Source organism: Lissotriton helveticus, chromosome 7 (genome assembly GCF_964261635.1).
Source record: "Lissotriton helveticus chromosome 7, aLisHel1.1, whole genome shotgun sequence".
Classification (NCBI taxonomy): domain Eukaryota; kingdom Metazoa; phylum Chordata; class Amphibia; order Caudata; family Salamandridae; genus Lissotriton; species Lissotriton helveticus.
In genome coordinates, this window is record NC_136068.1 from 460,578,376 (window position 1) to 460,600,803 (window position 22,428).

The window sequence follows — 22,428 nt, forward strand, 5'->3', positions numbered from 1 at the left end:
TAAGGAGTTTCTCCTATGACAAAATCTGCGGAATGTATTGAGGGTGACCACGAAGGAGGCAAGGATTTCAGATGTTGAAGAGACAACCTATGGTCTATGTACGGGAGTCTCAGAACTTGGAGTGGGGTTAAAGTCGGCAGCTGGAGGGAGGATGATGCAGAAAACCATGCCAGAAGGAACAAACTCCACTTTAAGCTCTCTGGAGGGCTCTAATATTGGTGCCTTTCTGACAAAATGGCTGCAAGCCTCCATTCCAATGGAACAGTTCTCCTCCTATTTTATCACATAACGTGCCCATAGGACCTTAACTTCCAAACCGCCCCTGGGTGCTTCCCCTAGTCTAGTGATGGCCCTTTAAATAAAAAAATAAAAAAAATAAAAAAAAATCCTGGCACTCGCTGCAATTTCCTAGGGAGGGGGGTGCCCAAGCGTGTGTCACAACGGAATCCTGTGGTTTGGGCTACCCAAAGGTAGACGACCCCCCCACATGGAAAGCATGGGCCGATTCCAGTGGGACATGTGTGGCAGTGAAGGGGTTTTGAGGGTCAAAAAGATTTTTATTACCCCCATCCCTGACTTCATAGGTGACATTAGAAGCGGTGGCAGTAATCTTGTTGGGTGAGACTTTAATGATGTAGTCGACCCAAACTTAGATCGCACCAGCCTGGTAAAGGGACCACAGAAAGATAATCCTGGCAAACTTTGCGGCTTTTATGGGCCTCTCAGACCTGTGGCATAGACACCACCCCATTGATCATAAGTAAGGCTCTCGGTTTTCTGTTTTTACTGATAAATACAGGCAAAAAACATTGTATTTCCTGCCTATATTTGGATGTATGACGTTACAACTCATACTTTTACAACGCATGTATTTACAACACATGTTTTTACAACGCAGGTACCTTTACAACGCATACCATTACAACGTAAGTATTGGTAAGTATATATATATATTTTTTTAATTTAAAATAATTGAAAATATAATTTAATTTAATTTAATTGATTTAATTTAAATTTAATTTTTTTTTATTTTTACCTTATACCCCTGTACCCCAAAAACCCAAAACTGACCCTGAACCCTAAAAATACCCCTGTACCCCAAAAACCCAAAACTGACCCTGAACCCTAAAAATACCCCTTAACCCAAAAACTGAAAACTGACCCTGAACCCTAAAAATACCCCTTTACCCAAAAACTGAAAACTGACCCTGAACCCTAAAAATACCCCTTTACCCAAAAACTAAAAACTGACCCTGAACCCTAAAAATGCCCCTTTACCCAAAAACTGAAAACTGACCCTGAACCCTAAAAATACCCCTTTACCCAAAAACTGAAAACTGACCCTGAACCCTAAAAATACCCCTTTACCCAAAAACTGAAAACTGACCCTGAACCCTAAAAATGCCCCTTTACCCAAAAACTGAAAACTGACCCTGAACCCTAAAAATGCCCCTTTACCCAAAAACTGAAAACTGACCCTGAACCCTAAAAATGCCCCTTTACCGAAAAACTGAAAACTGACCCTGAACCCTAAAAATACCCCTTAAAAAACCCAAACATAAAATTTAAAATATAATTATATACTTACGTTGTAATGGTATGCGTTGTAAAGGTACCTGCGTTGTAAAAACATGCGTTGTAAATACATGCGTTGTAATGGTTTTTGCGTTGTAAAAGTTTCGTTGTAATGGTAGTGCGTTGTAAAAGTTGCGTTGTAATGGTTGTTTCCCCCTATATTTATTTGTAAAAGTAGAGAAATACAGAAAGTTATGCTTTTAAGTGACTTTCCATGCTTTCCTTAATGAATTCTAGGCCAACAGTTTTGCAGATAGAAATCATGGAGAGTTAAAAGAAATCAAAAACATATTTCATTAAATAAAGGTATATGTTAGTAAACATTTATATGTAATGCTAATATTTACCTGTGGATTTAGTGTTTTGATGTATTTGGCTGCTAAATTTGCTAAAATGTGGCAGGTATCAAAGTAGATATGCATGTTATACGTTATATAAAATGCGGAAATATACCATTTTACTTTTCCATTTATTCTCAAAACACAAAATAAATCTGGAAGTGTACCAATAAGATGGCCAAAAAACACGAAAATGTTTAAAAAAAAAAAAAACCAAAAAAAAAAACCGGGAGCCCTAATCCTAAATACTCGTACTAATCTGGAGCCAACATGGTGTTTTCCAGTTTGGATTACATTTTTGCACCAGAGTACCTGGCCAGGGTCTGTCCGACCATTTCCCACTCTGGCTGATGTTTGGGACGCAGAAGATTATAAGGGCGATGACTGAGATTAAATGCTTTGGAGCTCAGTAACACTGAGGGAGCCAAGGAAATTAGAGGGGACACAGAACTTTACTTCATTGAGAATAAGGATTCTGTATTATCTTCTATGGTCCTCTGGGAGGCTTATAAGACAGTACTCCGAGACTGGGCACAAAATCATACATGCCAATAGACATTATTCAGGCGGGAGACTAACGATTTTTTAAACCAAAAATGGCTTGGTTTTAGATGTCTCCCGCCTGAAATTGCATTTTCTACAATAGAAGTAAATGGGGAATTTTAATTATCCCGATTTCTTACTTTTAATCTCCCAAGTCCCTATCCTAAAATGTTGGCATGTATGCAAAATATCATTGCTCATGAAAAGAAAAAAGTGGTACATGTAATGGAGGAACAGGAACAACCCCAAATGGGAATAGAGACTCATTCGGACCAAACTATCCTGCGTAACATTGTGAGAGTATGTAGAGAATACCAGTCACTGGCACAGCAAGAAACCACGACTATGATCCTGTCCAAACATTGTCTATACGACACTGGGGATAAAAGGGGTGGCTATTGGGTCTGGTAGTGTAGGAGGGCAGCTGATGGACTACTGAGATCGTAAAAGATGGGGAATCCTTTACCACACCCTGAGACATCCCAACAGACATTGCAAGATACTATGCAGCCTTTGTGAGAAGTTAGCCTGGCATATGATGTCCACTATTCTAGTGGGCACCTTGCACCAGTCTAGTGGACACCTTGCACCAGTCTAAACAACCCTTATTGATGGTGGTTGCAAAGTCAACCTTATAGACTAGCGATCCTAGTGGTAGCATGGACCAGCAGTCATAGGCTAAGACTTCAGAGAGCATGTGAAGCAAGCTGTTTTACCAATTATAATCCCTTGAATACCAAATGAAAGGACACCACACAAGTTATATATCAAATATATATGTATTTATTTCTAACACAACCCCTCTTACTCAATTAGCATACGATAAGTTGCACAAATACAGTTATGCGAAAGGGGCCTCACAAACCATATACTAAGTAAGAGGTATAAGAACCACTTCAGAAATAGTGAATAGGCCTAGGGAATCGCTGGGGCTACACTAAACAACCAAAGGTTAGGAAGTAGGAGAACCACGGGAGACACGTGCGGTGTCTAAACACAGTCAAGAGTTACCATTAACTTATAATGGAGAACGAAGAAGTTACAAAGTTACTGTTTAAGGACACTTCCGGATGGACTACGGTAAAACCCTGTTAACTAGGACACTTCGAGAGTCAAGACCCACGGGAGCACCGGAGTACTCGTTACCTCACCCAGGGAAGCCGGGTGCATAGGTGCCTTTTGGTGTCTGGTTTCGTCAATGCTTTCAATGGAGATCTGCAAAGAAGTGCTGCAGGCGGCCAGAGGAAGAGTGTCCGGGTGGATCCAAGGGTGGATCGAAGATGTGAAGAACCTGAAAGCAGAGGGGACAGAGTCCGGGTCACTAGCCAGACGACGACCAGGAGCTGGATTCGAGCTGTACCGCGAAGGATCTAGTTGACTGCGGTGTCGGTATCCGGACTGGACCCAACAAGCCTTGGCAAACGCAATCCGCGCAGGAAGTGAAAATTGGCTTTGGAGCAGACCAGCAAGGTCTGAGGAGCTTCACCTTTGCTGGGAAGCTGGAGCAAGCCTGGAGCAACCAGGAAAGCAGTTTGGTTTCAAAGGTTGGTCTTCAGGGGGCTCACTAGCCAGCGGGCTAGCAACCGGGAAGACGCATTGAGCTGAAATACAAGAGCAGGCCCCACGCGGCACTCGTGGAGTGTGGAGAGCTGAGCTTCGGTGCAAATGGCGTTCGGGTCTGGGGCTTCTCGTACCCCAATGCATAACTGAGAGGGTACCTCAGTAGTCAAGCCATTAGCAAAATGCAGGATGTCCAGGGTGTCTGGTCCCACGTCTCTCGTGTCCGCCATGGGTCTCAGCTTTGCTGTGGATGTGGGTCGGAGTCAGAGAAGTTTGAGAGTCCAGTTCCTGTGTCGCTGAGTCTTCGGGTTCCGGCGGGAGCGTCGACAAAGCAGACCGGCAAGTTACTGGTGGTGCCTATTTGCACAGGGTGGTCACTCCTTGACCACAAGGAAGAGGTCTTCAGTCTTCTAGTCAGAATAGAAAGTCGAAGGTCCAAGTGTTCTGTATCAAAGTTTCGTTCCAGGATAATCTAAAATCCTGGGGACACAGCTCCTATCTTTATACTAAGAAAATGGGCTGGATTACCTGCTAGGTCCCTCCTATGGGTGGACCTGGGAAGGGGGTAGTTACACCCCTTTCCCTTTGTCCAGTTTTGCGCCAGAGCGGGGCTGGAGTGCCCCAGCAACTGGTTTGAACTGGGCTATGCATGGAGCACCTTGTGTGCCCCAGGCAGTGTCTCAAAAAGCATCTGCTGATGCAGCCCTCCCTGTCCCAATACACATCAACCTGTCTGGGGAGGTTAACACCTCCCTGGACAGGAAACCTATTGTTGAGGCTTCCCCTGCCGGAGTTTCGTCCAGGAGCAGGAGGTCAGACTTGTGTCTGTTGCAGCAGCATCCATTTTGTGATGCTGGGGCTCTGTTGGACTTTAACCGGGTAAAGCAGTAACACATGTCTTTTCCCTCTAGAAGGGTGGAATGCTACCCCTGCCGCCAGAATTGGCAGGGGGTAGTATTCAAAAGTGTTTGACACCTTACACAACATGTTTTGATAAAGCCAAATCAAAGTTAGAATTAACCGCGAGGATTATAATGCACTTAAGAGTATATGGTACGGCTATATCATAGAACAGCTATAAGGAGATGGTTCCGAAAGCTGCAGAGGGGCTCAGCTCATGCTAGGGCACCCTCTCACATAAAACCAAGCACTCTCTCTCCAGGATTGTCGAGGCCTACCATAGGAGTGACTTATAGGTGCATATGTGTCTATATATATGGGTAGATATAGGTATACTATATCTAAGTACGGGGTGATTACACTACCATACCCAAGCTGAGTGATCAGCCTGTGGTGTCATAATACATGCTGCAGCCCCTGGTAGGCCTTGGATGCACCTACGCCCTGGGTACCTATGGTACACTATACAGGGGCTCACAGAGGTGACCCAATACCCAATCAGGTATGTACCTAAAGTACATTGAGTCCATTTTATAGGGAGAGCAGATAGCCTGGGGCCCTGAACAGCAGGATCCCAGGCCAACTAAGTCGAAAACCAGCAAAACACTAGGCTAAAAGTTGGGATAACCATATAGTCAGATATCCTCCTTCCTACAGCCTTCTATAAGGAGCTTAGCAGATGCTATCCAGGTAGAGAAATACCTGGAGATGGTAATGGTCCAAACGTTGTCATGCGATGAAATGCAGAGAGAGAGGTGGGATTATCAGAAGTTTTAACAGACATTGGTCAGTCAGACTGGAAAGACCCCACTCCCTAATGGAATACCGGTGGAATTTTTAAAAAAAGAATGCCGTAATCCTTGGTCCACACTCACTTCAGATGTTTTGTGAAGCTAAAGAAATGAGAACTCTCCAATTGGATCCCTGAAGTGCCACTATTTTAGGGATTCAAAAACCAGGTAGGCTAGCAATGTAATGTAGCTCTTTCCGTCCGATATCCCTCCTTAGCACAAAGACCATAATACTATCCACCATATTGGCTAACAGCAATCTGTGAATTAATAAAACTGGATCAATTAGGCTTTATGCCAAAAAGGGCAACCAGGTTTAATCTTGGCCGACTATACACCTGGCTTGAGATAATCCAAAATAGGAGAAGAGATGTCTGCAGAATTTCCCATAGAAAGGGACACGAGACAGGAGTTCCCCTTCTATCAGAGCCCCTGGCAATTATAGTCTGGATTCACTCAAGCGAGGTGGTAAACAGAATCCTAGAGGAAGACTAAAAGTGAGTAACTAGTATCGCTATATGCAGATGATATCCTTCTCCATCTATCCAGATGGACTGTCACTCCCCGACATATTCCAGATATTGGACACATGCAGGATACCAAATTAACTGCGACAAGTCCAGTCTCTACCCCACAGGTCATCCCCTTAAAGAACAGGGCTGTCCAGCATAGTGAAAGGCGGGGATTTAAATATTTGTGTATCTAGGTGACTCCAACATTGAAACTAGTTTAGATCACAATAGTCAATGGGTAATTCAAGATTTCTATGAGGATGTATAAGAATGGAGAACACTGCCATTGACTATATTGGGACGAGCGGCTATATACAAGATGTAACTCCTGAAGTTCCAATACATCTATGAAAATACCTACCATAAGATGCGAGAAGATGAGTTTACTAGGACTGACAGTGAAACCCAAACGTTATTGTGGAATTTGAGACATCCTAGAGTGGCACTGAGGACACTGCAGGGAAACCAATATACGGGGGACGGGGGGTTGGGGGTATTTCCCTCTCCAACACCCGGGCCTACTATTGGGTAGCACACCTAATTGTGGTCATGGTTTGGGGATACTAGCCTGGACATCACCCAACCTATGTGCTAGAGACGACTTATTTAAGGTTCACTTGTGCCTACACTAGATATACAGGGCAAAGGATCACTTAACTTGTTGACCGCAACTCAGGTGACCATCACAGAATGGAAAGGTTAATGAAATGGGACAAGAGATTGTCACAGGAGACGCCCCTGTGGGTAAGAACACACTGAAAAGAATTGAGAGTTGAAGGGCTTTAGGAAGTGGGACATTATTGGAGTCTCCAAAATGGGAGACCTTACTGAGGAGGGTAAACTGCTTCCCTTTAGATCCCTACAGCGGGAATACCGTCTACATAACACCCAATATTTTAAATACCCGCAACATGCCTGGCAGATGGAAAAGTTAGTAGGGACCTCTAGGAGTATGCCCCACTAGAAGAGAGGCTCCTCCACCATAAAATCGCTGAGGAAGCTATAGAGTAAACATACAAGACTATAATAAACAACGTCCTGATACTCTGACGAAACAAAGCAACCTGTGAAGAAGTAGTGGGTGAACTAGACTCCATAAACTGGGAGGCGGCCCTGATGCACCCAAAAGAGTTAGCAATTAAATACATCCTGCGACGTATTCAATGGAAAGAACTCCAAAGAGGATGTGGAGACGCAGCAGGGTCATTTATACACACAATAAGTCATGCCTAGAAGTCAAATTGGAACAATAGTGGAGGAACTAAAAAGGTACTGGGAGTCAACCTACCAATGGACTCTAAATTTGCCCTATTGAGGATACCCACAGATGTAGACTTGCCTAGGAGTAAACGCCCTTTTAATAACTTGGTTATGGTGGTAGCAAAACGAGACGTGGCACGACGCTGGGTAGCCCCAGAGCCACCGACCCTTAGTGAATGGAAAATCGGTAATGGACCTCTATGTGGCTGCCAAGAACGTTACGTATAAGGCAAGTGGGTGCCCCAGGAAGTTCCACAAACTGTGGGGTTCCTGGCTCAAATATTACAATATAGATATGAGTGCAGGGGGGTGAAGAATCATATGCCGCACAATGTCCCTGAATGATACGAACATAGACCGAAGAGACTTCGATCCACCGGAAATATGCTATAAAGAATATGCAGATACTGTACAGCAACATTGTACTACCAAATGATCTATATGGTCTACCGCACATAGCTTTGTTAATGGACGTACTGCTTTGTAGCATGTCATGTTATAGAAATTGTTTTGAGTTTTTCCAGGGTAAAGGGCACCAGGAGTGCATTTGTCGAGAGCAGTCTAAGTGTATACGGCCAGGGAGATTGGGGCGGCCAACCATTGGGAGGCCTGCCACCCCCGGGGGCTCTGGGGCCAGGAGAGGGGGGGGGGGGGGGGGGGGGGAAGAGAAGCTAGGAGACCACGGGGGATCCTGGGACTTTTGGGCTGGTTGGGCTACCTTGGGCGGTTTGGGCTGTCACTGGGCTTGCTTTGGGCTGGTTGGGCTTCAGTACGTCCATGTTGAGTCACTAGCCACCATTTTAGTGGTAGTGACCCAGCAGTCGGAAGGGCTCCCTGGTCGCGAGTTGTTTGCCACCCACCATCCCTACATCTCGCGGGGGTGGGGGGTTTGTCCCGAGGGGCTTCCGTTTTTTCCCCTGTATGGCCGGTCTTTATTTGCATTATGCACAAGGTGGATTACTGGGGGCGGGGATCGCCTTTCCTTAGGAGGAGTTTTCTTGGGGGTATGGTGAATCAAAGTTGGCAGATGTTGATGGCTATCGTGTCGCTGGAACAGGTGCTGCGGTGCAATTCAGGATGATGGCGCTTTTCCTAGTTAAAAGGGGGGGGAAAGGGTAGGAGGCCTGGGCTTGTTATGAAAATGGGGGGGGGATCACTGAGTTCAAGGAAGGTCCAATTTGGTAACGAGGCATGGGTCAGGTGGTATGCTGTGGGTGTTATTTTATGTGAAATGGGGACAATCATTTAGGGGAGGGGTGGGGATCAGGTAGTTCTTATTTAGTGAGGGGGTAGTTTTGTTCGGCACAGGCCAGGTTTGTTTATTTAGGATGCACCTGCTTCCAATAAAGTTGCCTTTGTCACACTATCACTTGTCTGTGGTCGTGTTTCCCCCCCCCCCCCCACCGCCCTCCTGGGTAGGTCCCAAATTCAACATTAAGACACCAGCTTTAAAGGAGCACGGTGTCAGTATTCAGGTGATACAAGTTAAGCCCAGTGTGGCTAGGCCTCTGCACTACAGACCCAGGACAAGAAATTGGAAAAGAATACAGACAAAAAATAAAATAAAAAGACCAAATGGAGAAGAAAAAGCACAAACCTGCGGGAGGAGTTGTTTAGATTTGGTCAGTGTAAAAAAACTAACACGTAGCTTCAAATAGTAGCAGCGGCTGATGAAAATAGTACAGCAAATGGCAAAAGTAGCATATTGGGCTAAGATCTGTATGTGACAGCTATCATTATGTGTGCATCTGATTAACATGTTCTGCCAGAGGGCGATATTTGTTATAATGGTTAGTACCTTCGTCAACTTTAATCACCACATATACGGAATATCTGAGGTTTGTGTGCACAATGCTCTAGTTAATGTATTATGTTGGTAGATACCTAGTTGAATGTCCCGTAGTGACTTCTAGCACCAGATGTATTATACCCCTTGCACTTCAAAGTACAACTCCAGCGAGTGTGCACAGCTGTGTATGATCTACAATTACGAACTTTTTGACGCAAAGCTGAACGAAACATCGCGGTTCAAATGGACAGACGTGCAGGATGCTGTCTAGTATTGCATTTGTTGTTCCTAGCACAAGGTGCTGCAGTAAGTTTACGGATACCTACCCATTTGATATATCTACACTGTTTGGATGCTTTCTCTCTGGTTACTGTTGGGTGTACAGTATAGGTGTATGGATGTTCCTCCCACCGACCAATGGCAAACAAGCACTCGCAAAGTGTCATTTCGCAATCTATAGGCTTTGTCAATCGTTTTTAGCGATGTAGGGCATCGATAATTGTGTGCAGCATGGCTGAAGAGTGCAAACAAAAAAAAGGTGCTATGACAATACGTATGAATACACCCAGAGAAGCAACAGTATTTTTTGGGGGGAGGCGGGGGGGGGGGGGGTCGGGGCAGCATAAGTAAGTGAGAAAGAGAAGCACATGGGCTAGAGAGGAAGGTGGAGGTGAAGGCACACGAGTGAAAGCAACGCCGGTGGAGAAGCACAAGAGTACATACACACCACAAAGGGTTATGAGGGAGACGCACAGACAAGAGGGCAAAACACATGGCACAGTAGATGAAAGAGCAGCACACAAATTACTCAATTACTTCAGCAGGATCATGCAATTACTTATGCCTCTCAAAGACCCAATTCTCTGGGCCAATTCCAGTCGGAATCTTTGCCATGCTTTCTCGAGGTCTATCCTCTTGCACAGCACCCTATTACTTTGTTGATTTCTATTACTGTGCTCTCACTGGGTCTACTTTATTACGCTATGCTCATATTTATGTATATGACCTCATGTGATCCCTATTTACCTCTTGCCATGTACTTGTTTAAACGTATTCCCTATCGATGTTAAAGCGCTCCGTTTTCTCTGGGTCGTTCCAGTGCTATATAAATTTCAAATAAACCAGTAAAAAAAAGTGAGACAGCTAGAGTATATATGCTTTCACACCGAGTGCTGAATGAAGGAAAACGCAGTGCTTCAAAGGGAGCATTGGAAGGACAATTGTAATGCTTTCATGCTCCTGGCTGGGAACAATAGAGGGATGTGTAAAAAAAACCAAGGCAGTTAGAAGCCCTGGGAAAGGAGTTAGTCACAAGCACCCCAATTGCATGCCCACGAAAAAAAGGCATGAAGGAAAACAGACTTGTGGTGCAAAAAAGGCACACCTTAAACAGAAAGCCAGGAAGTGGTTCAACCGAGACTGTATGACTTGGGCCAAAAATGAGATGGGCAGGTTAGACTTCAGACTTGAAAACAGGTGGGAAAGGAATATGGTCTACCCCCACTTGAAGGCTAAAAAAGAAGATATTGGAGCAGAAAGAAAACAGAACATATCGAAAGAGGCTATATAAAAATAAGACTGCAGGCCTGGGAAAAGGAGGTTTCAAGCAGTCTAGACAGGAATAGGAAGAAGCAGAAAAGACAAGGTCCCAAGGAGGAGGAAAGCGTGGGGAGGATAAGACTGCTGGAAACATTCACAGTCCTGAGTGGTGGAGAAGAAAGCGAGGCAGGTTGAGAATACCAATCCAGCCTACCAGTTCAAAAAAGATAGAACAGCCCATACTGCCAGGCATGGTTAGGGGGCCAGACTGATGACCTGGGACACAAGTGGGCCACAAGCCCAGTGTTGGGGGCGGGAGAGCATGCAGCCAAGACGGCCAGGGTTGGAAGCAGCACAGTAAACCATGATGGGGGTGGGGAAGGAGGATGGAGGGCAGCTGAGCAAGAAAAACTCCTTGACAGGGAGGATGAGTAGCCCAGCATTCCAGAGACTGGGAGGCCAAGCAGCCCTGCATGCTGGAAAAGCGAAAGAGTAGAGGGGCAAGCAGCCTGGCGTGCCAGAGATAGGATGGCGAGCGAGCAGCCTGGCGTGCCAGAGATAGAAGTAGGGGAGGATTAGTAGATATAACTCCAGGGATGTGGGATTCAGATAGCCCGACGTCCAGGTCATTGTTTGGGGTCAAGTGCAACAAGTATTCATGTGTATTTGTCCTTGGGACAAGTAAGCCCTACCCCCTGCAGCACACACATACCAGTACCATATTGTGGACCAGGGAAGGGCACTGTCTGCAGTTAAGGTAATATTTTTGTCCATATGTTAATGCTGTTCAAACTTGTCTTATTTGTTCATTATTTGAAAGCCTTTATTATTAGGGTAAGCGCTCCAAGTAAATGTTTTAACAGCGATTCCAGTATAAAAATGTGTACACCTCTTTAAAAAGTTAAGCAATATGAGGCTATGTATAATGCTCCCAGAATGCGCTCTGATTTGATGCAAATATTTGCAGAAGCTTGAAAGAATGATTGACGATTCTTTGCTTTCATAATGAATTGTTGATAAAAAAATGACGATTCTTTGCTTTCATAATGAATTGTTGATAAAAAAAATGATAGCAGGAAAAAAAACATTTAGCTAAACTACTGTAACATTTCAGGTACCATTTCTTTGCATTATTTATTAACATGTGTTGATGCATGCTAGTACATCCCTAAAAAATTCATAAAGGCAAAATCAGTGTAACCAGTTTCATTAAGATTCTGGGAAACAAAAATAAACAATGAATCATTGGCAAAGCCAGTAGGTCTGTTATTGGTCAGCTTGTTTGTTTTGTCAATGTGTGACTTCTTTGGCATGGTTTTTGTAAAACCGTATTGTGTGAGAGCTGCCGGGCCATCACCATTATAACAAACATTGGCCAAAGCAAAAATTGTTTTTGTCTCAAAAAGCACACACTGCCACAGTATTTACTGGCAAAGAACAAAACTACTTTGAGTGCCGATATGCTACTTGTGGAAGAGCAGAATGGTGTCACTGACAGTGAAGCCAGCAGATAGAGAGAGAGAGACAGAATTTGAATCAACGCAAACGGTCATGGTCAATGCCTGACCAAATTAGGGGCACAATTATTAAAGAAAGTCCTAAAATGACACCCTTGATATATGCCCTTGCATAAAGTACAGCTATACGTCTTTTGTGAACTCCCGAGAATTTACAGAAGTAGGACAAGAAATAGTAGTGCTAGAATTTTTTTCTTTTTTCGAACGATCAAAAATATCATTCACATCTTAAAATACAATACAAAATCAATATACCATTAAAAGGTGCAGCAGTATAAAACAATTAAACATAATTTAATACTATAAAACAATCATATGCATTTTCCATTAAAAAAATAGCATGTATATATATATATATATATATATATATATATTTTGAAAGTATAATTTTTTCGGCCCCCTTACCTAGGGACAGTTCTTAACCAAGTAGCTTGGGACAACCAAGATGCAGGGCCATTACTTTATAGATCAGTGAATTTTTTTACCCATTTCAGGAGGCCACCCGCTGAGCGACCAACTGGAGGGTGTATCTCTTCTATACTATATGTGGTGAAACCAACCCTATGGATACACCCTACTGCCCAGGTTTCCTGTAGTAAACAGAAATCAAAAGCATCAATAAATTTACCCCAGTCTGGGTCAATTATCTACGTGTTTAGACCCGCTACATTCCAAGATGAAAACATTAAATCGCGGTAACCAGAAACATTTTCCTGTGGGTGGTCTACTAACATTTTTGGCCCCTCAGGATCAAAATAAGAGGGAAGGAGCACAGTATTAGTAACTTGGTCGCAAGAACCTAAGTTACCATGAATGTGTGGTGCTGAAATAGTACCAGAGATAACAGCATGGTCTAGAGTGGATCCAACCCCTTGTGACTAACAGAGAGGGGGGACTCTATCAAGTCAATCCTGGGAATCTAAGCAGCTCAAGGGACAATACCCATTACTCAATTCCTGGGGTGGTACCTCAGTGGATGCATGGGGCATTACGATATCCATTTCGGTAGCGTCAAAGTGCCTCCCTCTAGTATCACAGTGTCTATAAAAGAAACCTAGCGGTAAAATAGTTGTTGCTTGATCCGACCTCTGATAAGTAGAAAAAGTCCCCCACCCCAGCAATCGACCTGTAATGTGTGGAGATCTACAGTTCATAACAATGCAATCGCCATAGTGTGACTTGAGAGAGGGCCCACCCAGTTAACTCGCCTCACAAATAAAATGTCCTCGTAATCCGACTTTAGAAAATTTGTGTTCTGGGAGTGCCAATAACAAACTTTGTTTATCAACTGCGACTCAGATTCAAGTTGCACATTACTCAAGGGAGGAACATTCATGAGGATGGCTACATAAGGGCCGCACTCTGGAGGAAGATGTAACGTCCCCATACCATCTCGGGTATTAGAGACTTTTCTAATGGGGAAAAAAAAGTGTGGATGCTTGCTCATTCATGCCCTTTTTGTGCCCATTGTTCCCATTAGTAACATTAATGTCTGTGGAAAAGGGACCTTGCCTGCTAGCACATGGGGCGGATCCTTGTTGGCCAAATGGCTAGAACATTCAGGCCTACCGTTCTTCTGCATGGCTACCCTAGCATAGCTTCTAATTACACCATTCCTCACTAAGCTGAACGGTTCAGCGTTAAGGTTAATTGATGGCCTCTCTCTTGATTCAGAGTGCCGACTACGAGCTGAACCCCTGACTGAATCTTTAGATTTTACCCCCCCCGAACATAAAATCGTGTCCCCAACTAATGTGCATAGATGCCACAGTAGATTCTAGTGTTACGATCACTATCTTCCCTAGAAATAATGGCCATATCTTTAACTACTGACCACAGATCTAGGTCAACAAGGATATAGTCAATTTGTGTTTTCGATGCCCCCCTCTTAAAAGTATGACCTGCTACTCTATCAGAGTCTGTTCTGCCATTACAGGCTCGAACACCATAGGCAATAGTAAACGATAGTACTTGTTGCCCCACCCTTGTCGTTTTCTTAATGGGTGGAATCTGAAGTTTTGCAATCCCTAGCCACGTCCCCCTCAAGGATGAGATCCTGTATGTAATTCACTGGTTCAAAAGTTGTATTAAGCTCTCCGGCGACAATCAACCGGTGATTTCCTGCGGTCGAATCAAGGTAGTTGGCCAATGATGTTATTGGCCCTGAGGTCTATGTGGGCTGTGCAAGTGTGTGTGCAAAAAAAATTCGGACTCCTTACCTAGAGACAGTTCTAAACCAAGTAGCTTGGGACAACCAAGAATCAAGGCCTTTACTTTATAGAGCAGTGAATTTTTGACCCATTTCAGGAGGCCACCCGCTGAGCGACCAGCCGGAGGGTGTATCGCTTCTATACTATATGTGGTGCAACCACAGAGTGCCCACTACGAGCCGAACCCCCGACTGAATCTTTAGATTTTACCCCCCCAGCATATAATCGTGTCTCCCAACCAATGTGCACATACATGCCACAGTAGATTCTAGTTGATCAAGTCTTAGCAATATTGGTAGGAAGTTGTTATTATCTGTTACATCTTCTGGGGGAGATGTCACCACCACATTAACATCACTAGCAGGTGAACTTATCAGATCCTCATGCCTGGATAATTTATCCTCTATCAAACGTAGGTTATTACGAATTGGGTCAAGCAATACAGAGATTAACAACTCACATTCCCCAGTCTGTTAGTTGGAAACTAATCTCAAACAGATCGTGGGCTCTGTTGACCCTTGGTTATTGTCCGTCACCATGGTTTCATATGGAAGTGTCTTAGCGGTGTACTTCTTTGCTCTGGGCTTGGATTTTAACTTAGAGTTGGGCTTTTGCGAAGTACTACTCCCCCTGGCACCTAGGAAGCGGTTTACAAGTGGAGGACTGTGCCTCACCAACCTTTGCCGGGATAACATTTTGGCTCCTTTTGGACCTCGTTATGACTTCTCCATACCCATCAACAGATACAGACTGAGCCTCTAGCGTTATAGGAGAGGCTACTAGTTTTGTGATAGATGGCTGGGGCGAGATAACAGTTTCTTGGTTCAATATATCATTCACATTGGGCTCCCGCAGCTCCATACCATGAGCAGTTACACAGTTTTGCATACCCCCTGAAGCAGTCTGTACACAACCCCCCCCTCCCTCCACCTCAATTTCCCAAGGCAAGACGTACCCGCCTTATTGCCAGACGGAGACAGGGTTTCGTGGGGGGGGGGGGGGGGGGGAGGAACAACTACGTGGGGATTTTGCCCTACTTAGTTGGCCCATTGCAGATCTCTTCTGTGCAGCTATAGTGTCCAGGGAAAGTCTATTTTCTGTGCGCAGAATCTCATGGGTTAATACTGACTGCTCGTGTAAGGAAGGCGTCCAAAGTCCCCGCGACACCCCCACCTACTTGCAGTTGGCCATCCCTGTGTTTAGTGCATAGCCTCATGACAAAGAAAATTACGCGCGACAACAGAACCTTTTGTCCAAGCACCTCTTAGCAACAATATCAGAGGGGGTGCGAGCTTAGATGATTCCGGGGCCTGTAGTCCTCTGCCGGCCCCCTCGTGGCTAGGTTGCAGCAGTGGCAGGTAAAGAAGAGAGCATTCCCCTCACGGCACTGGCAGGAGTAGTGGTGTAGTGGGTAGAGCAGGGCAAAAGCGGCCGCTCCCCTCACACAGTAACAACCAGGCGGCACATCACTCTGTGCAGCCCCCCCCAACTTCTCCAGACCATGGAGCGCTCTCACCGTTCGGCCAAGGACAGCCCGGTGTCCGCTGTATCTCCTTGGCGAGGTTGGCCTTCGCTCGGCGGTGGCACCTCCCCCGCAGCCACTCTTGGCCGGAGCTGTGCATTCCACGTTGCGGCACGGTACCTCGCGCCCAGTTCGGGCCCCTGAGAATGCTGGGGGTCCCCTATCACTGGCGTCTGTGGCGGTGGTCGGTAGCACGTCACCCGGGGGCTCCGGGGCACGGACAGCAATGGGAAGGCTCAGCGTCTCTTGACCAGTGGGCCCCCTCAGGCAGAAATGTCCAGCTGGCACCGCTTATTCCACAGCTCTCCGCTCAGGTATGACTTCGCCTCCTCCACTCTCCGGAACGTCTTTCAAAAAAGATATTTGTGAGGAAATGCATTCACCTTTACAGCGGTCTTGTACAAGTTGGGACGGTAAGTACCTCATAAAACCGGTTGAGAGTGAAATGGGTTATACAACTCATGCACAAACTTTCTTAGGGTGCATTGCGCCACTCCCGCAATATATAGACATTTTTTGTGAATTGTATTTCAGCATGAGCCAATATGGATGTGTAGATTTACTCATGCGAAAATCTGAGTGTTTGCAAGCTCACTTTCCCTCCAATCACCCCCCCCCCCCCTCCAAACACCACTCTGGAAGAAGGGGGGTTAGGTCTATTGTCGGGAATACATTTCCATCCTCTCTCATTATGGGTAAGATTAGAGAAAAGTTGTTGAAAACCCTTATAACATGCAAGTTAGTCGGTTTGCACAGACTCAAAAGGTCATTCTAACCCTGGAACTATTGCTTACCACTACCTTCAGCCCCAGTATTCAGACCTGTGGAAACGTGGCTACATAAGGGGATTGCAAATATTCAAACACTACTATGGTATGGCCCTGGCATAACCAAAGAGGCTATATCAGAGCTCTTATATAATGAGATTCCTGCCATAATTTGTTGCTGCACTACATAGCACCAAAGAACAAGTGGATTTTGTTACAGGACAAGTAGATTTATGAAGCAACCTGCCCCATGGACAAGTAGATCTTTTACTCAATTCCACACCCCTGTAACTCTGTAAAATGGAAGACAGCTCACCTCACACCACAGGTCTGGGGATTGACATAGCACCCAAGAAAGTAGGTCTAGGAGGGGGCACATCAAATTAAAGGCCCATTGGAGCCCAGAGCAGGAAGCACGGGCATTTTGATTACAGCAGTGAATCAACAACCAAAGCTGCACGCTATGCCTAAGAAGGTACAGCAGCCCGGATCAGCAGTCCCGCAAAAGGAAACAGCAGCAGTCCCGAACAAGCCTATACTCCATGACTGGGATAAGCAGGTAGCCAAGAAAGTCTGCCTGTAAAGGAGACTATAGCTCAGGTAGCATCCAGACAACGGAGGAAAGCCTGCCAAGATGGCAGGCCTGGAGATGATGTTTAGGTTGTCCAGATTGTTCTCCTCGAGACAACGAAAGACAGACTAAGAGAGACTGCATCCCTGAAGGGGATTAGATGACAGTGGATGAGACTGGGGTGAATAAACTGGCAGCCTACAATCTAGAGACTACAGACCACCGAGCAAGAATCTGGGTGCTACAGGCCACCTAGACAGCTGGCTTTGACAATGAGATGTAAAGGTTCCCAAGATGGCAAGCTAAGAACTTGAGGGAAAAGGTTGCCAAGATGCCAGCCTGAGAACAGTTTATTGCCCTGATGGCAGGCCGGGAACAGGTGGGGGTCCAAATGGCAGGATGGAACAGAGGCTGAATGTCGCCAGACAGCAGGCCGAGAATGGGGCTAGAGAAAAAGGGTGCAAAAACAGTGGGTCGGAAACAGGGCTGGTTTGCTCAAATGGCAGGCATGAAATCAGGGCAAAAGTTGCCCACACTGCAAGCTGAAAACCTTGGGGGGCGGGGGGGGGGAGAAAGGTTGGCAAGAAAAGCTTTTCTTGGGGGTGGGGCGTTGCCAAGAAGAGAACAGGAGGTTGAATCTGATAAGAATGCCCAGTCGCAAAAACAACAGTTGGTGGACATAATGCAGACCAATGTCATACATTCACCTAGAACGGTGATGGATTAAACCCAGATCAGTCGACTGGGTGAGAGTGTTTGATTGGTTCAGATGCTCCGTCCACCACCAACCCCTTTTGTACCTCTTTGTTTGCCATAAGTTGGCAGGGTATGCTCAGACACGAGACCCTTGCTCCCTTTGCCACTGGATTCAAACAAGCCTGGCTGAAGACGGCTTGAATGCCAGAAACGGTCCTAGGAAGCTTGGTCCAGGGAAGGCATGGCATGGCAGTTCGGGCTGGACTGTTCCCATGAGGCACAGAGTCAGACTGATTTGCATATGGCCATGTCTGAACTGGGGTGGCAGAGTGGGCTAAAGAACGGTGATGGATTAAACCCAAATCTGGTGACTGGGTGCGAGTGTTTGGTTCAGATGCTCCGTCCATCACCACCCCCTTTTGTACCAAGAATGCCCAGACAGCAGGCTGGGAAACAGGGATGGTTGGTGGGGAAGGTCGTGGAGAAATGCTGCCTAGATAGCAGGGTGGGAACAGGGAAGGGGTTTGGGTATGCCAGGGAGAGGTTGCCCAGCCAGAAGGCTGGGAACAGAGGGGTTGGGGATGTGGGCAGGAACCGGCAGGAATGGCTGCCCAGACAGCAGGCAGGAAATGGGGTGGTAAAAGATGCCAAGACAGTGAGCAAGAAACAGATAGTAAAGTCTTCCCTGACAGCAAGCAAGAAACAGCAGGAGGTGTCCAAGTATCGGGCTGGAAATAAGGTGGCAGCCATCGGCAACCCCAGTACACGGCCTATCCCTGCTGACGAGGGGTGATACCCCGAAACACGTGTCCAGGGATGGCGAAGACAGCGAAGATAGCAGAAGATCGAAAGATGATGCATCGCGAACACTTTACTACATTGACCAGAGTCCTTAAGGGCGACACCGCCGGTGTGCGAGTAGTGTGCGACCCCACCCCATTTGGAAATAAGGTGAATGTCGCCCAGACAGCTGAAATGGGGCTTGAGAAAAGGGCTGCATAAACAGCAGTTTGGAAACAGGGGCTGGCCAGGAACAGTGTGGGGGTGAGGCTTTTCTAGGCGGGGTCCAGTAACTTTGCGGGGTTGGTCAGGCAGGCAAGGAACAGGGTGGCTTTGCCCAGACGGCATACCTGGGGATCATGGTTGTGTCTGGTAGCTCAGACTGTTCTCCTTGAAAGTGCAACAAACTGAGAGCCTTAGGGACAGAGTGACAGTTCACACTGCATATCTGGAATGATGCACAAGGGAAATTCAGTAGCTATGGACTGGGGAAGTTAGCCTAGACTACACACCTGAAGAAAGAGGGAGGCGAGAAGACCAGAATGCACACATAGGAGGGAAGGTAGCCATGATTGCAAGCAAACTGAGGGGAGTGTTCCGAGACTGCCCGCTTTGGCCAGGAAGGTAGAGACTCCTACAAGCCCATAGACCTGACGCCAACTGGATGAACACCTACTGTCTTAAGCTAAACACTGACGAGACCGAAATGCTGATCTTTGGCAACACCTCTTATAAATGACACTGGCTGGCTGGCAGAACTTGGGCCCAGACACACACTTAGCGAACACGCCTGCAACCTCACCATCATCCTAGACAGCAAGCTCACAACGAATCGACAAACTATGTCTCCTCCACCTGATTCCACACTCTGCATACGCCGAAAAATGTTCAAATGGTTCCCCGTACACACAGGGAAACCATTGCTCAAGCCCTAGTCACCAGACAGCTGGACTACAGCAATGCACTGTACACATAAACCATCCAGAGCTCATAAGATTATAGAAGATACATAACTCATGGGCCACACTCATCCTGCCTAAATGGACCCACACTACATTAAGAACTTCCACTGGCTCTACATCCAGAAAAGATGCCAATTCAAGATACGGACATCTACTAAGCCCTCCATGACCTGGGACCATCATACATCAACCACTGCATGAACACCTACCAACTCCCCAAAACACCTTGCTCTCCGCCCTAGCACACACTACGCATCCTCAAAGCCACACTGGAGTCTGCTCCTTTTCCTACCTGGCCGCCAATCCTGGGATAGCCTTCCTTCCCCCCCACCACGGATCTCCACCCTCAGTATCAGACATTAGAATAAGACTCAATATCTGGCTTTTCGAATGAGCCCTGCAACCCAACGCCTGGATGACTAACGCTATACAAATAATGATCGACTGGGGCGGGAGACTCCCTGTTTAAGCCAAAATACCATCATCTTGGCTGTTTCCCGCCTGAAATGGTCTCCGTTTCAATAGAAGTCAATGTTGGAAATACATTCTCCCGATTATACATATATTTTAATCTCCCACTTTCGTATTCTAAAATGGTTTCGTGAGACTGGATGTCTGGGCCACGGGGAGAGGCGACCCTGACAACAGGGAAGGTGTGAGGACACGAGAAGAGGAATTCTGCCCTTTTCTGGACCGCACTCATGGTAGCCTCATGTTAAGGAGGATCGTTACCCTGCACGAGTCCCCAGGGTGTCCCGGCTCTTATCCTCGTATCCACTTAGGAAGGCACTAGTGGTTAGGATTGCTAGTTTACAACGATGCCCTTTATACCCCACTCTTCTCTCCAAGGTCAGAACGCTAGACTACAGATGCAAGACCCTCGCGTCTCTTACGCCTCCAAACAAATTGGAGTTGGGGTGGGGGGTTCTTCTCGTTATACTATTAACAGTTGTGTACCTACAACGAAGATAACAATCCCACCGGCCCATCCTACTAACTTCTAGTCCGATGTAAAACATGAAATCCCCATGCCCAGTGAGCTAACTATCTAACACACCCGCCGCACTCGCCACTTCGGCGTTGCCGATAAGTCACATGCTTCCCTTTCTGCTCCCTGCAGCCATTTCGGTACTCGGGGCCCAGCCGGCAAGGCTTCACTACTGCGAGCAGGAAATGGCTGCAGCTCCCCATGTGGTTAGGCTGCGAGCACTCACTGGGACTCTTGACCCCCCCCGAAACGTGGGGGCGCTCAGACACATTCATCATCTGCTATCGCCCCCCACTGACCGCGGAGCGTGCAAACCTGACGTTTTCGGGGCGGGGGTCGACTGTACCCGATACATCGTTTACACGCACTTTTGCAAGACTTCGATATCGAACGACTGCCCCGCACTACGATTCTTTTTCTTTTCATCAGCAGACGGCGTGCTCCCTCATGCCACTAGGGCTTGCGTCCACTCCTCACTCGGGAGCAGCAAGGACATGTACGTCTCATTTACTCCCCCCCACCCCAATAAAGAAGCCTCGTCACCAGCCTTTGCCTGGTACCACAATCGCCCGCCAACATAAAACCGAGATTCATTATAGGGCAACGAACGGGGATAATATTTCGTTAATCAAAACACCCCACCCAAGTCGAAAGGAAACCAGTTTTATCCTTGAACTACCAAAAACCTTCATAACCTCGAGAAATCAAATATATGTGTATACCTGGTGAGCACAATTTGAATCACACTTCAGGGGTTATGCGCCCCGCACTCAAGAGGTATACCAGGAAATAACCATTCGCCCAAGGTGAAACGTATGCGGCCCCGACAACCGCCCAATGGAAAAAGAACATTCCAAATAAAATAACACTTGAGACCCCTAGATCGGATGTTTATTTTATTTAAATAAAGGATCTTGGTTTCGCAGCGCAAACTGTTCTACAGCTAGAATTGTATTTTTCTCACCTGATTTGTTGCCAAGTCTGCTGTTGATCTGGTTCATTTCCAGGTCCCCAGAAACTAAGCTTGTCCTTTCTGTTCGGTAGGATATCCTTGGGATTTCTGTTTTCATCACGGGCTATATTCTCTTTTTGCATAATGTTTTGCCCCTCAAATTAAAAATAAAATCACAAAGAAAACCAGTAGAAAAAATACAGTTCTTAAAAAATAGGAAATTTTCGTGAAAAAAAAATCCTCTCGAAACCACCCAGAAGAAAACGTAATCTGCTCTTCTTGAATCCAGGTACAACGGTCGGAGTTGAAGAAACAAAAATTGTTTTTTTCCTCTCCGTGGGTCCTTCGTTGTTTTCAGGGCCGTGTCCGTTCCCTTCGGTTACGATTTCTCTTCCGCCGTTTTCGCCAATATTTAAGACAGCAGTTCTGTGGGATTCGGCCGTTTTCCCTCGTTTTCGTAGTGCTTCTTTGTCCCCGTAGCTGCGAAGGGCCTTGCTGTTCTGTTGCAGCCGAGGTTACACAATGTTGCAAAGGCCCTGAAATGGCAGAGAGGAGGCAGGCACCACACCTTAAGGGCCTGACGGAGGAAGGAAGGGGGCCCAGCTCAACCCTTCTGGATTCCCAGCTCAGCAGATTGCAAAAAGAGAAACGAGAGA

At 46.3% G+C, this 22,428-nt stretch overlaps 1 pseudogene across 1 annotated transcript in view; it reads right to left on the reverse strand.

Annotated features, from left to right (window-relative positions):
* Positions 1-22,063, reverse strand: part of LOC144768612 (uncharacterized) — a 46,845-nt pseudogene extending 24,782 nt beyond the window's left edge. Inside the window, exon 1 of the transcript XR_013598587.1 lies at positions 21,785-22,063. The product of XR_013598587.1 is annotated as an uncharacterized LOC144768612 (transcript). The remainder of the gene's footprint in view (positions 1-21,784) is intronic.
* Between the last annotated feature and the right edge of the window lie 365 nt (positions 22,064-22,428).